This window comes from Cherax quadricarinatus, chromosome 27 (assembly GCF_038502225.1).
Source record: "Cherax quadricarinatus isolate ZL_2023a chromosome 27, ASM3850222v1, whole genome shotgun sequence".
Lineage (NCBI taxonomy): Eukaryota > Metazoa > Arthropoda > Malacostraca > Decapoda > Parastacidae > Cherax > Cherax quadricarinatus.
This window is the reverse complement of record NC_091318.1, coordinates 29381538-29398751: the sequence shown is the minus strand read 5'-3', so window position 1 is coordinate 29398751 and position 17214 is coordinate 29381538. Positions and strand designations below refer to the sequence as shown.

General features: G+C 38.6%; 1 protein-coding gene across 3 annotated transcripts in view; it reads right to left on the bottom strand.

Moving 5' to 3' along the window:
- Positions 1-17214, bottom strand: part of LOC128691167 (UDP-glucose 4-epimerase) — a 43761-nt gene that overhangs the window by 20725 nt on the left and 5822 nt on the right. The gene's annotated exons all lie outside the window — the stretch shown is intronic.

Below are 17214 nucleotides of genomic sequence, written 5' to 3'. Positions count from 1 at the left end.
AAATAATTTTTATAACCAGTAATATACATATACATATATATATATATATATATATATATATATATATATATATATATATATATATATATATATATATATATGTATATATATACATGTATATATATATTTTTTTTATTATCACACTGGCCGACTCCCACCAAGGCAGGGTGGCCCGAAAAAGAAAAACTTTCACCATCATTCACTCCATCACTGTCTTGCCAGAAGGGTGCTTTACACTACAGTTTTTAAACTGCAACATTAACACCCCTCTCATATATATATATATATATATATATATATATATATATATATATACATATATATATATATACATATACATACATATATATACATATATATACATATATATATAATATATATACATATATATATACATATATATATAATATATATACATATATATATACATATATAATATATATACATATATATATATATATATATATACATATATATATAATATATATACATATATGTCGTGCCGAATAGGCAGAACTTGCGATCTTGACTTAAATAGCAACGCTCATCTTGCCATATAGGACATGTGAAAATTTGTGTATGCAATAATTTCGCCAAAATCATTCTGAACGTAACGAAAAAAATATATTTCACTGTGTTTGTTTAGTATTAAATTATTGTAAACAAATCTAAAATATATTTAGTTGGGTTAGGCTAAAATAAATTGTTCTTGTTATAATAAGGTTAGGTAAGTTTTCTAAGAGTCTTTTGGTACAAAATTATAAATTTTTACATTATCATTAATGAAAAATATATATCTTTAAATGCATAAGAGAAAATTTTAGAAAGGACTTAATTTTAAATGAGTTCTTGCTAATTGACCAGTTTTACATATTCGGCACGACATATATATATATATATATATATATATACATATATATATATATATATATATATATATATATATATATATATATATATATATATATATATATATAATTTTTTTGTCTTTAACCCATTTTATTAATCTTTGAGCAACTATCTTCCAAAATTAAAAGCCACTCCAGAATCTGCATTAAATCACTAGCACTCTCACCTGATAACATGAGTGATAACATATCTTGTATTGAGAGGTTAATGAGGAAGAACAAACTGTATTAAAGTTTTCTTCATATCCTCAGTAACTTGGTTCTGCACCCAGTAGTAGGTATGTATGTGTGTGTGTGTATATATATATATATATATATATATATATATATATATATATATATATATATATATATATATATATATATTTTTCTTTTTCGGGCCACCCTGCCTTGGTGGGAATCGGCCGGTGTGATAATAAAAAAAAAAAAAAATATATATATATATATATATATATACAGTGGACCCCCGGTTATCGATATTTTTTCATTCCAGAAGTATGTTCAGGTGCCAGTACTGACCGAATTTGTTCCCATAAGGAATATTGTGAAGTAGATTAGTCCATTTCAGACCCACAAACATACACTTACAAACGCACTTACATAAATACACTTACATAATTGGTCGCATTGGGAGGTGATCGTTAAGCGGGGGTCCACTTAAGGTTAGCACAGGTGCCTGTGCTAACCTTCCTATGGTGTAGAAATATACCTAGTTGGATGAATCTTATTGTGGCTAGCTGGTCTAGTGGCTAACGCGACGGGCTGGAGTTTTGAGACTATGACCGCGGGTTCAATCCCGGCCGGGGGTATGGTTTAAATAGCAACGTTCATCTTGCCATATAGGACAAGTGAAAATTTGTGTATGCAATAATTTCGCCAAAATCATTCTGAACCTAATGAAAAAAATATATTTCACTGTGTTTGTTTAGTATTAAATTATTGTAAACAAATATATAATATATTTAGTTGGGTTAGGCTAAAATAAATTTTTCTTGTTATAATAAGGTTAGGTAAGTTTTCTAAGTTCCTTTTGGAGCAAAATTATAAATTTTTACATCAACACTAATGAAAAAAATATATCTTAAAACGTACAAGAGAAAATTTTAGAAAGGACTTAATTTTAAATGAGTTCTTGCTAATTGACCAGTTTTACATATTCGGCATGACATATATATATAATATATAATATATTATATATATATTATATATATATATATATATATATATATATATATATATATATATATATATATATATATAACATAACGAGGTGCGCTTATAAACTGTGTAGCTCAAAGTGTATGCATGTATGTGCCAAGGTGTACAGCTCAGTATGTACACACCAAGATGTGTAGTTCAGTACTTTCCCTTTTCTTTTTGGGCCACCCTGCCTCGTTGGGATACGGCCAGTTTGTTGAAAGTTTTTTTTTTCAACAAAGAAAGAAGTGTAGTTCAGTACATACACTAACGTGTGTAGCTCAGTGTACATATACCAAGGTGTGTAGTTCAGTGTATATTCAATTCGTATGCAGTGTATAAATATCAGATCAGTATCTTTCCTAAAGTTAACAGGATTATTGTGACCTGGCGACATCATACAGCGCCTGGAGAATGGTAGGTAATTAGGTTTTATCCTAGGAGGGTAAGGGTAGCTTAAATTCCTCGGATCAAGAGCCCTTCACCGGCATCAAGGAACCACTCTTAAAGGCTGATGGTATTAACAATCGCCATGAAGCTAAATCATTCACTTGTCAATTTTATTAGCGAGATGGGATAAATTGAGACTCGCAATCTCAAATAATCATCGTTTTAATAAATAAGTTTGTAATTAGTCTCATACAATCCTAATCAAAAAAACAGACTGGTTTAAGTATTTTGGGGGATTACAGGGATATTCTGGATTAATTTTTTTAAAACGTATTCTTATACATCTGTAATACTGATACAACGCGTCCACGTTTCCGTTCTGAATACAAATTACCCTTATGGACTAGAATATTTTGCTACATGGCTTACCTAAATACAAAATTTTCTAAAAACCAATGGAGTGAAACAGAATGAAAAACTGAGCGAGGAGTCTGAGTCACATACATTGGTGTGAGAGAAAAAAAAAAAAGGGGGGTGGGTTTGGGACGATGTTTGTAGACGTCTGATGTGTGTATTAGTGTAAATGTACATATTTGAGTATGTGAGGGGAGAGGTCAGGAAATTCTGTTCAGTTCTCACGCCTGCATCATGTATGAGTTAGTGGTGGTGTCCGTGCATGACTTCCCACTGTACCTGTCCCATGACCTTGAGAGTGCAAGCCATGCCATGGTCACGATGGGAGGAACAGTCATTACATATAACTGAACTCCCATGATAGATAGGATATGATGATAGACCCATTATGACTTATGTAACAAATTTTGCATAGACTGAGCTGCAACTGTAAGATATATTAACAGATTAAAAGGTAAAAAAGAGAAAAATATATATAAAGTGGTGAAGAGTTAGTGGTGAGAGGCGGAATGTCTCTCCCTCCCTGAGGCCTGTGGGTCATCGCTCTCACCAGCCACAACGGCCTTGTGTAACTTCCAAAATCATTAAATACTTGAACAACAAAATTATATATAACCTATTTCTTCAGCAGGTCCAAAGTGGAGGAAACAGCATGCGGTAAACCTCTGTGGGTGATACAGCTTGGCAGGTTCACCAGTCTTGCACTTAAAAAGGAGCAACTTCACTTAACTAAGAAATATAGTTTCTACTTAGTAATTTTACTCTATGAACTAAAGAATAATTTATCGTAACATGTTTTTTTTTAAGTTAATATGTCTAAATCCTTCCGATTGCACATGGGACATTAAAGTTACAATTCCTTTTTACACATAAAGCTAAATGGTTATAAGTAATGACCATAATTTTTAAAGGGGTAGATCGGTAAGCCAGCGGAAGGCCTCGGTCAAATGACCAATAGTTCCAACGGCGGGTCATCATCCAAGACCCGCGTCAGGAAACACTTGCTCTGTTTCCTGACACATACCTAACCTAACCTGTACACAAATACTTACGCCCCAAAAAGGGGAAAATCAAAGCAAACTTTGTGTATATACACAAATACATTCACCTTTCAGTAAATAAGCCGTATATTATTTATATACGGTACTGTTTTCAAGTTAGCCATTATAAAAATAATTTTGTGAAGAGCTCGCCAGAAAGTGAGCTCTTCACGCAAATAAAACTATATTCATGAGTGAAATATTTCAATATTCAGTCTTCTAATTGTTTATTATAACTGCAGTCATGAGAAGCGCTAAACCTTTAGTTAAAGGTCATACGAGTGAGGAATCAGAAGCATTCTGATTAGATCCCAGAAAGCGGAGGGTAATTTCTCTACTCCTTCACCGGGATCAAGGCATCCCCTTGACGGCCCCACTCCGCAAATAAATCAATACTAAAAAATGTGACTGATGTGTTTACCATTGGAAAAAAAAATGTGGGTCTCGAGGACACAATATGGCCGACCACCTTAACACCTTTGTGCACACAGATTATACGTGACCAAGGCCATGGTTCAACCTCCTCACCAACTTTTACAACCTCCGCTCCTTGCAATTACGCAAATTATTAGAAACAGGGGACATCCTTATTTAAAACTCGGCTTACTGGATTTTAAAGCCTATCAACTACACGAGGCTGCATGTCACCCGTACACCACCATATAGGATACTCTAATCCAAAAAAATAAGTATTAGAATACTTTCATCCATAAAACAGAAATTAGAATACAAGAGTTGCGGTAAACCCTCAACATAGATACACACTTGTGAATATAAAGATATCTTTCATGTTATTTAACCTCGAGGGAATACTAACCCCAGGATAACTCAATAAAGCTATGCTGTGACTGATTTCCTTAGGAATTCTTCCCTAGAAGGTGAAACACAAAGATCTAAGTCCTAGGTACATAATTACTGTTAGATGAACAGACTCCAGACGCTGTAAAGAAGCAAATGCTATATGGATTCGTTTTTTGCCGATGTTTCCTCCAAACAATAGGCTTTATTTATGGTGTTTCCCACATAACTGGCTGTATTGGCAGAACAAATAAAGCGATCAGAACGTTTAATACTCGTGGTGCAAGAATAGGCTGTCTGTGAGAAACAGTTAAATTCCTAGACGTCCTTGTTGCTTTGACCTCTCAATAAGGTCTGGCTTGTACCCAATGTTAAGAGACGTTTTGCTACCCTGTAGCAATCTGGTCATCGACCAAGAAATTCCACGCAGACCTACTTTTCCCACGATCACTCAATATCATAGCACTGTTTGATGATACAAGCCCTCGCCTTAAAAATATGAATAACAGGTTCATAAAACTAGGAATCACTGCATCCGGTCATCAGCAGTCAAGGACGTGGCGTTCAGAAACTCACGTTCAAAACACATTTTTACTTCCTTTGTGAGAATCATTCTGGATTATGCAGCCCCTATATGGAATCACTCACACGAAGGAACTCGAGGAACTCTTGCCTGAGTTAAGAGGAATGATCTAGGCTTCTTAATCTAAAGCTTAGAATCATAACCATAATTTTTAAAGGGGTGGACTAGTAAGTTAGCAGAAGGCCTCGGTCAGATGACCAAATAGCTCCAGCTGAAGGCCATCATATTTACTAAGATCAACGCAGGAAACACTTGTTCTCTTTCCTGGTAAACCTTGCCTAACCTATGTAGATTATCTAGGTGTCTTGTCACTGGGGAAACTAACAGAAGTAATAGAAAAGAAGCGATCACAGCATAAAAAATAATGTAGGGAAGATAGTAGACAGCTAAAACAAGGACAAGATTATATGGATGGAAATTTATAAACCCAAATGAGTTATATATCATAAACCATTTCTTCAGCTTAAGAATAAAGTATAATAATGATGTGAACATTGACAGTCGTGTCATCTCTATTTTTGAACCCCATACAGGGGTTCAAAAATAGAGATGACACTTTTTTTTGCGGGTTAAGAGATAGGACCAAGAGGTGGAACTCAACCTCTGCAAATTCAAGTAGGTAATTACATCAATATCTAAGCTGCACAAGAACCTTGAATAATTGTCAATTATTTACAAGAGACGCACAAGTTGCACAAATATGACGAGCTCTTAATAAACAATTACCTCACACTGAGAAACACACTGACAAGGAAGCACATAAAACTTAAGATACGCCGATATACAGCTACCATAAAAGGAAGTCTAAATATTTACTCGAAGTTAACATCATATAAATGCATTTGGCTTAACACCTCTCTGAATATTCTAAGATCATTACTGCTATCATTACTCCCTCTACACACACATTAATGAATAACGGTAGGAACGTTGGGTATGTTCCCTTACATCTGTGGCCCTTGTTTACCTAGCAGTAAATATGAACCTTGATGTTAACCGACTTTGGTTGTGGGTGGCATCCTGCGGGAAGGTATGAGTAGTACCCCTAGAAAGAGCTTAAACATTAGCTGAAGTTGAATAACAGCACTTAGCCTGTAACTTCAACGGTTACCTGGAGGTTACCTGGAGGTTATTCCGGGGATCAACGCCCCCGCGGCCCGGTCCATGACCAGGCCTCCCGATGGATCAGGGCCTGATCAACTAGGCTGTTACTGCTGGCCGCACGCAGTCCGACGTACGAGCCACAGCCCGGCTGATCCGGCACTGACTTTAGGTATCTGTCCAGCTCTCTCTTGAAGGCAGCCAGGGGTTTATTGGCAATTCCCCTAATGCTTGATGGGAGGCTGTTGAACAGTTTTGGGCCCCGGACACTTATGGTGTTTTCTCTTAGTGTACCAATGGCGCCCCTACTTTTTATTGGGGGCATTTTGCATCGCCTGCCCAGTCTTTTACTTTCGTAGGGAGTGATTTCTGTGTGCAGATTTGGGACCATTCCTTCCAAGATTTTCCAAGTGTAGATTATAATATATCTCTCCCTCCTGCGTTCCAACGAGTACAAGTCAAGTGCTTCCAAGTGTTCCCAGTAGTTAAGGTGCTTGACAGAACTTATACGTGCAGTAAAGGATCTCTGTACACTCTCTAGATCTGCGATTTCACCTGCTTTGTATGGAGATGTTAATGTACAGCAGTATTCCAGCCTAGAGAGAACAAGTGATTTGAAAAGGATCATCATGGGCTTGGCATCTCTCGTTTTGAAAGTTCTCATTATCCATCCTATCATTTTCTTTGCACGTGCGATCGTGGCACTGTTTATAATAAAAAAAAGTCGGATGTAAACTAAAGCTGAAGTTCCCTCTCTGATCACTGACACAAACGAAGCCCCAGGGAGACTGAAGCTTCTCTTCAGTGAGCTAAAAAAAAATACAGAGCAGAGGCTTATATACAAAGAGAGGTCATATGACGTAAGTCAGAAGCAGGGACAAGTGACCTCAAGGCAAGGGTAGTGATGGCATCAGGAGTCCACGAACCTTTCTAAGATGTTGAAATTGAGACGCGATATAATCATAGCTGATTAAGATTCTGTTCTTGTAAATACAATTTATTGTATATATAAACATATAATGTCAAAATGAATTTTTTATGAGAGAGCCACAAAATTTGATTAACACAAGCCTATCCGATGTTATCCTGACGCCAAATGACTTCGAACAGGCGATAAATGACATGCCCATGCACTCTGCCCCAGGGCCAGACTCATGGAACTCTGTGTTCATCAAGAACTGCAAGAAGCCCCTATCACGAGCCTTTTCCATCCTATGGAGAGGGAGCATGGACACGGGGGTCGTCCCACAGTTACTAAAAACAACAGACATAGCTCCACTCCACAAAGGGGGCAGTAAAGCAACAGCAGAGAACTACAGACCAATAGCACTAACATCCCATATCATATTATTATTATTATAATCAAGGGGGAAGCGCTAAACCCGGAGGATTATACAGCGCCTGGGGGGGGATGTGGAAGGCATTCAGGCTTAATTCGGGGAACTGGAGCACAGATCCAATTCCCTAAATCAAGAGCCCCTCACCAACATCAAGGAACCTTCCTTGAGGGGTCCCATATCATAAAAATCTTTGAAAGGGTCCTAAGAAGCAAGATCACCACGCATCTAGACACCCATCAGTTACACAACCCAGGGCAACATGGGTTTAGAACAGGTCGCTCCTGTCTGTCTCAACTATTGGACCACTACGACAAGGTCCTAAATGCACTAGAAGACAAAAAGAATGCAGATGTAATATATACAGACTTTGCAAAAGCCTTCGACAAGTGTGACCATGGCGTAATAGCGCACAAAATGCGTGCTAAAGGAATAACAGGAAAAGTCGGTCGATGGATCTATAATTTCCTCACTAACAGAACACAGAGAGTAGTCGTCAACAGAGTAAAGTCCGAGGCAGCTACGGTGAAAAGCTCTGTTCCACAAGGCACAGTACTCGCTCCCATCTTGTTCCTCATCCTTATATCCGACATAGACAAGGATGTCAGCCACAGCACCGTGTCTTCCTTTGCAGATGACACCCGAATCTGCATGACAGTGTCTTCCATTGCAGACACTGCAAAGCTCCAGGCAGACATCAACCAAATCTTTCAGTGGGCTGCAGAAAACAATATGAAGTTCAACGATGAGAAATTTCAATTACTCAGATATGGTAAACATGAGGAAATTAAATCTTCATCAGAGTACAAAACAAATTCTGGCCACAAAATAGAGCGAAACACCAACGTCAAAGACCTGGGAGTGATCATGTCGGAGGATCTCACCTTCAAGGACCATAACACTGTATCAATCGCATCTGCTAGAAAAATGACAGGATGGATAATGAGAACCTTCAAAACTAGGGAGGCCAAGCCCATGATGACACTCTTCAGGTCACTTGTTCTATCTAGGCTGGAATATTGCTGCACACTAACAGCACCTTTCAAGGCAGGTGAAATTGCCGACCTAGAAAATGTACAGAGAACTTTCACGGCGCGCATAACGGAGATAAAACACCTCAATTATTGGGAGCGCTTGAGGTTCCTAAACCTGTATTCCCTGGAACGCAGGAGGGAGAGATACATGATTATATACACCTGGAAAATCCTAGAGGGACTAGTACCGAACTTGCACACGAAAATCACCCACTACGAAAGCAAAAGACTTGGCAGACGATGCACCATCCCCCCAATGAAAAGCAGGGGTGTCACTAGCACGTTAAGAGACCATACAATAAGTGTCAGGGGCCCGAGACTGTTCAACTGCCTCCCAGCACACATAAGGGGGATTACCAACAGACCCCTGGCAGTCTTCAAGCTGGCACTGGACAAGCACCTAAAGTCAGTTCCGGATCAGCCGGGCTGTGGCTCGTATGTTGGTTTGCGTGCAGCCAGCAGCAACAGCCTGGTTGATCAGGCTCTGATCCACCAGGAGGCCTGGTCTCAGACCGGGCCGCGGGGGCGTTGACCCCCGGAACTCTCTCCAGGTAAACTCCAGGATGCAGCTTCCCAGTTAATACTGTGGTTATGATTCTTAGGATGCTGGAAGACTGCTGAACTGCCTTGTACGGTGTCGTACGGTTTAAGAGGAAGAAGAGGTAATCAGACCTGATCCAGGGGAAGCGCAGCTCCAATTCATTGCATTAAAGAAAACCTTCACCAGCATCAAAGCCACTTTTCCCGTCCTCTCTTGAAAGGAAACTCTTCAAGAGCTGTGGTCACTAAGCTCTGTTACAGTTATAATGACCTTTGAAGTTCGAACATACATGTAAAGAGGAAAAACTGCAAGAGTGCTGTTCTGGAGAGGAGCACAGCTGTTGTATTCTCACGAAGGTTGCATCACTGAGCTAGCCGACCAACCGGGTTGTGGTTCGTACGTCGGGTTGCGTGTGGCCAAGAGTGACAGCCTGGTTGATCCGGCCCTGATCCACCATGAGGCCTGGTCACAGATCGGGCCGTGGGGGCGTCAACCCCCTAAACCCTCTCCAGGTAGCTCGCCGCAGAGCACACAAATCGACTTTTCATGGCGGTACACAACACTGATTTCTAAAAAAAATAACCGGTAAACAACCTGAAACAATCTAGAAACTAACGACATGATATCCTCAGTTGTCACTGAGGATATAACATGGGAGTTCCATTTGATTATAAGGAAAAAACTTGGAAAAACTATCTTCCCAAATTCTAGGGTGATAAAAAAACAACAAATAATCCTCTCCGCAGCAAAGGAACCCTCTCTCTCAACTATTTATACTATGAATAAACTTAAAACAATTTCTCTTCTATACTGGGAAGTAATATTGCAAACATCCAAGAGGTCCATATCACCATCAGTAGCTATGTGACACAATTTCCCACACTCCTACTTTAGTCTTACCAAACCTTTGAAATATCATTGATCATTAAATCACTAAAATTTTCAACTAGTAGCACAGAAGAAATATCTACCATTATTATTACTACTACTACCACTAGTATTACACCTCACTCTAACCCTGTATATACCCTCTGTGTCCATGTATTGTTTGTAACGGCTTTATAAAGCTCCTGGAGAGCGAAACGCTGCCATAATAAAATGTCACATTAGTTCCATTTGTGTCCTTTTACTTAATATACTGCCGGTAATTCTACCAATATTAATACAAATATCTACTATTATCTACAAGAAAGCTTCACCTATATCAATACTTTTCAAGAAATCACTTGAAAAACACACTTTTCCAAAATGTATAAAAAAAAAGTCAGGATGATACCGACCCACAAAGGTAGTGATTAAATCGACGTTAACAATTACAGATTAATATGTAATCTACCAATATCATCAAAAATATCTAAGCAAGTGATTCACAAGCAGCTGTACTCAGTCTTGACTAAACATAATGTGTTTACTACTTGCCAATTTGAATTCAGAAATAAACAGGTGGTTATAACTAAAGCCAAAATATTTAAAGGGGTGGACCGGTTAGCCAGCGAAAGGCCTCGGTCAGATGACCAAAAGCTCCAGCGGCGGGTCATCATCTGACTAAGACCCGCGTCAGGAAACACCTGTCCTGTTTCCTGACGAACTTTACCTAATATAACCTTGAATTCAGACGCATAAAAGTACTAATGATGCATCATAAAAATGCTTGTCACCATTTATGGAACACCTGAAAGAAACGAGTATTATATTGCACTTTTTATTGATTTGGGTAAATCTAACCCTCAAGGAAGATTCCTTGATGCTAAGCTCTTGAACCAAGGAACTAGACTTATTCTCCCCTTCTTTGGATATAACCTGATTGCTTCCCATTCCCCAAGCGCTGTATGATTTACAAATTTAACGCTTTCCTCTGATTACAAAAACTTATACGGTTGATCGCAATATTCTTCACAGACCCAGGACACGTATACAGCTACTTCAAATCGTTCTTAACTAACAGGCAACAGCATACAGTCATCAGTGACACTGACTCAACAACCCAGCCAATTAAATCAGGTGTCCCCCAAGGTAGCATCCTGGGTCTTTCTCTTCCTCCATATCAATGACTTTATGAATGCCACCCAGCATCTCAAGCAAGTGCTGTGCTGATGACGCATCCTATATCTTATGGTCTGACCTAACTTTCAACACTGTAGTTAATGATAAGCCAAAAAAAGATCTACACCTAGATGAAGACACACCCTAAATATAGAAAAAGAAATATAACTTCTGGGAGAATTTTTATATTCTAATCAAGGGAAGCGCCAATCCGTAGGGGTCATATAACGCAGGGAATGGGAAGCATTTAGGTTAAATTCAAAGCGTAGGAAAAGTCCAGTTCATTGGATCAAGAGCCGCTCACTAGTATCAAGGAACCTATCGTCCTTGTGGGAACTTTTGGGAATGAGCATGTCCACAGTTAAACATTAAAATTTATGAATACGAAGTAGAAAAAAGTACGAAGTTAAGATTCTTGGTTTTCTCTTAGAAAAATTACAACGTAACGCCCATATTCAGCTCGAAAACCGTAGGTATATATACTCCAAAATTCGCTACATTGCCCAGTCTATGTACTTATAAAATTATTTTGTCATTTACCCTTACATCACCTATGGAATTTCTGCCTGGGGTTCTACTTCAACTGTCTACCTCAAACCAATTATTACATAACTAAAGGCAGCTATCAGAACCATCACAAACCTCAAATTTTAACCATCATTATCCTCTAATTCAAATCCATAAACGTACTAAATATTAATGCTATACGTAGTGACTACTGTTCACTGCACATCTTCAGAACACTACTGATACTTGCCTAAGACACTTGCTGGAATACTGCAACACAACACAGACGTGACATTACAATCACCTGTGATATTCCTCGTGTTTGACTAAACCTCTATAGAAAATATGGAGATAAAAAGGCCTAAATGTGGCACAGTTTGTAAAATTAATTTAACCTCAATGGAATCAAAATAAAATTAAAATTTTATGTGCCTAATGTAATTCCTGAAAACAATTTTAATGTAATTCCTTAAACTGACGTAAGACTTTTACTTCCAAGTTAAAAATTACACCGTGTTTAAAAAATTATCTCTTACTATTATAGTATTGTGCCCTTATTTGTTTTTTAATTATATTGAAGTTACATTTAAATTAAATATTAAATCACACTTTAATATATTTATCTCAATTTTCACTAAAATTTGTATTACATTATTAAATAATTTTACTTAGTGTGAATTCCATTTATACACACATGATCAATATATTTTCCATATTAATACAGTTGTCAGTACTAGACCCAGCTTAATGTCGGAGGATCTCACTTTCAAGGATCACAACAGTGCCACGATCGCACATGCAAAGAAAATGATAGGATGGATAATGAGAACTTTCAAAACGAGAGATGCCAAGCCCATGATGATCCTTTTCAAATCATTTGTTCTCTCTAGGCTGGAATACTGCTGTACATTAACATCTCCATACAAAGCAGGTGAAATCGCAGATCTAGAGAGTGTACAGAGATCCTTTACTGCACGTATAAGTTCTGTCAAGCACCTTAACTACTGGGAACGCTTGGAAGCACTTGACTTGTACTCGTTGGAAGGCAGGAGGGAGAGATATATCATAATCTACACTTGGAAAATCTTGGAAGGAATGGTCCCAAATCTGCACACAGAAATCACTCCCTACGAAAGTAAAAGACTGGGCAGGCGATGCAAAATGCCCCCAATAAAAAGTAGGGGCGCCATTGGTACACTAAGAGAAAACACCATAAGTGTCCGGGGCCCAAAACTGTTCAACAGCCTCCCATCAAGCATTAGGGGAATTGCCAATAAACCCCTGGCTGCCTTCAAGAGAGAGCTGGACAGATACCTAAAGTCAGTGCCGGATCAGCCGGGCTGTGGCTCGTACGTCGGACTGCGTGCGGCCAGCAGTAACAGCCTAGTTGATCAGGCCCTGATCCATCGGGAGGCCTGGTCATGGACCGGGCCGCGGGGGCGTTGATCCCCGGAATAACCTCCAAGTAACCTCCAGGTAACCCTAGACGTTCCCTGTAAGAAACAGTTAGCCTACTATTGTAACCAACGTATTTTCTTGGGAAATAAAGTTATCTTCACTGAACTGTTGAAAATTGATGGCGGTTACAAACAATGGTTAGCTTTAAAATACTGATGGTATTATCTTCAATGAATCTCTACTTGGTTTAACAATGACATGGTCATTATTTGCTTATTACGGTGCACTAACCTGGCACAGAAACAGCTAACAAGACTGGTAAAGAAGACAGACTGTAGACAGTGATGTGTTAAAACACTTTACTGTACTTGGGGTTTACTAAACAGGTCTTATACACTTCAGCGTCATCTGCCCTTACCTCAACTCACTCCAATAGTTCTACCTAAAGTATTCTAATTTCAGCTGGAAGTTCAACAGGCTCGTCCTGGCTACAAGATGTATAAAATCCGCATGTAATCAATATGTAAGAGAGGTCAATTAATAAGTAAATTCAACCAGTACTGAAACGCAATTAACTTAATCTGCTATTCTTCAATAGTTATGGTTTAAGACATGATCGAGGCCAGAAAAACAGCTCAGGGGCCGAACCGCGGAGGCACCGACCCCTGAAACCATCTGGTAATTTCCAGGGCAATACTCAGGGACAGGAATACTCAGTGAACGTTGGGCTCACAACCAAAAGGACCTGAGTTCGATTTCTAGGCGGGCCAAGACGTAATGGCAAATCACTTCACATCCAAGGCACCCTTGGAGAGGCCCGCAGCGGAAATAAGCCAAATTATTTGGCTCTGTAGTTATCCTGGTTTATGAACCATGTGGTAAATAACTTTTCAACACTGTGTTATCCCAAACAATACAACACATCAAGGTAAAGGGACAAACGCATTATGCAGTGCTAACTCTGACAAAGCCATTGACATACTCGGCATAACACTCATTACCCAGCTGTGAATCGACTCCTGCAACCACAATAGGTGAGTACAAAATAAATTATAATATATATTTGATAAATGCGAGTATTAACAAAGTTTTATACTGTTTTATTCAACACCAGTAACTTGAGGCAAGAAACATGAATAAATTCTAGTATTCATGTCCTTCTCTATAACACCCCTCCCAAAGCTAACTTGACAAAGAAAGGGGGTGGAAAAGGGGGGTCGTTCTCCCCCCTCCCAACCAACCAGCAGGATCAATAATGAATGACTGATCTTGCCACTGCAACAACCCTCTCCTGGGACCATAAACAACTACCGTACACTTCTCTTATAAGTGCAATAAGATCATAGTAAACAGAACAAAACAACCATTGTGAAAAAACAGTGAAATTCCAAGCGCTTTCGTGATTTCTCACATTATCAAGGAGAAATCACGAAATCGCTTTGAATTTCTCCTGTACGTATTTGTTACCTATAAGTTCCAGATGAATCAGGCGCTGGGGACTTACGCTAGATCACGTGCCGTGAGCACCAACAGCAAGAGTGATCAGGTCGACATCATGGAGGCGATGTTCCCAAAAACTAGCCATTGGTGAACCATATTAATTTCTGTTAATAACGAACTGTAATCCTATTTTATATACTTTCTACCAACATAAATGAGATTTGGAATAAACATGTAAACTAAAATTATTATAATTTATAATCACGGGAAAGTGCTAAACCCGTAAGGATCACAGAGAACCTGGCAATAAGAAGTAATCAGGTTTGATCCAGAGGAAAAAATCGCTCTAATTCCTCGAATCAAGTGCTCTCCAACAGCTTCACAGTTGGTCTCTCTGAAAGGAGCTATAACTACCCGCTACTTACTTTGCTGCCAGCTGAGAACAAACACAGAAAAAGGTTTAAAAAATGCACGGGTATCTTTCTTGGTACGAGACTGAATTGTGTTGAACAACTGAGGTCAACAGAAAATAAGAAAGTTGTGCTCATCTTCCCCAGGCTCACACTGCTCAGGTGCTCACTAATGCCACGTATAAAGATGAAGCAATACTATGCTGTATTACGAAAGGAATAAGTTGCGTGCAGCTATAGGAAAAAACCGACACTGAAGCAGCTTAACCACTATTGGTTAGTTACATCTTGACGCTATGCTCATTATGTTGCAGTGTTGCATAGTGTTGAGTAGTGAAATGGGGTGAAAGAGCCTCGTTAAAAAACTCAGTTAAGAAGTCCATTAATATAAAAATGTAAATCTCGGTAATATTAAAAACTGTTCATTATTAAAAAAAATACAAGAGGTTCGACATTACAATTTTCCTATATTCTGGCGCTAGTATCATTGAGAACTGTGAAGGGAAGAGTTTGTGGGATTAGAGAAGCACCGCAACGAGGCTGTTCTTGCTCCGTACTCGGAACAACTTCCATTCTCACACACACGTAATAAAACACTCCATTTTCAAAGAACTATTGAAAGTAACTCGCACATAACCACAACCACACAAAGACACAGTTTTAGCAACTTTAAAAATAGTTCTTATATTAAAATCACACCAATATTTTAGCATCACCTTAAGATTCTTCATCCCCAGGTAACAACAGTTGACTACAGTTACGCCAACTTTTAGAATGTCTAATTTTATTCTGTACCGAACACTCTAACTTAACCTTGATAAAATTAATGTAAAATATAGCTTTGCTGTCTATTTGAAAACTTAACCTTGATAAAATTAATGTAAAATATAGCTTTGCTGTCTATTTGAAAACTTGCATCACAAATTTTCTCGTGATCCCAGTAGACACCTCCACAATTATGAAAGCAAAAAATTACCTAACCCTAAAGTCCATAACTATTGAAAAACCAAAACTCTCCTGTCATGTATATATAATCACCCGTGAATTTGCGGCGGATTACATGGTTAAGTATCCTGTGCTTACAGTGATGATTCGGGTTTATAGTGTTCGGAGAGACCTAACCCACACTGTGTTATCAAATTACTGGCCCAATAAATTGATAATACTATAACACAATACAATCCTTTGTATTTGTTAATGGGTGAAGGCAAACACCGGTGCGGCAGCGGTTGCTTTATAACTGAACAGGTCATTATTTGACCACCACCGCTACGCCAGAAGATATTTCCCAGGGAACAATGCAACACCACATTGCTGCCCAGTTGCTTTTCAACCCACCCACCTGATATTATGGAGTTGTTAGTGGTTAATCATATGTTAGCGGTGTTTATCCTCTATTCTATGGCTATATGTTGTCGTTATATTCACGGGGAGACGCTAAACCCACAGAACCTGCGACAGGGAGGTAATCAGATTTGACCCAAAGAGGATAGCTGTCAAAATTACTTTGGAAGAAGAGCACTTTGCCAACAGCAACGCACTCCTCCATTTAAAGAACAGTCATTAAAAATAAACATATTTATGGAGAACTAAACTTTTAAGGCTATTAAAGCATCTTAGGAACCGTTCATTAACATAACACCATAACTGGCGGGTCTGTGCCGCTCTGCACCGGTTCCTGCCTCTTGCCTCCCAGTGCTAATTACATGATAGCCGCGTGCAACACTACTGCGTACGAGATAAGTACGCCGACAATACGCATTAGAACTTTTACCACTTCCCCATTTGCTGGACAGGTTTAATTGATCATAGAACTGTCAAGACAAAGTCTAGCATGAACATATTAAAATATTTTTCTGTGGGTGAACTGTTATTTTTTGTGAATGATGCCAAACACTGTGATCACTTTCTCCACGATCTTCAGCGATTTCAAGATCATTTATCAAGGTTTCTGCGTTTGTCAGAACCACAGCGATTATTCCATCTAAGTGGCTCAAGTCACAAACTGTCTTGAAGAGCAGTACTACCTCCAGTTCTTTTGGTTGAAATTAGAACTCAAGATGCCTTCATTTC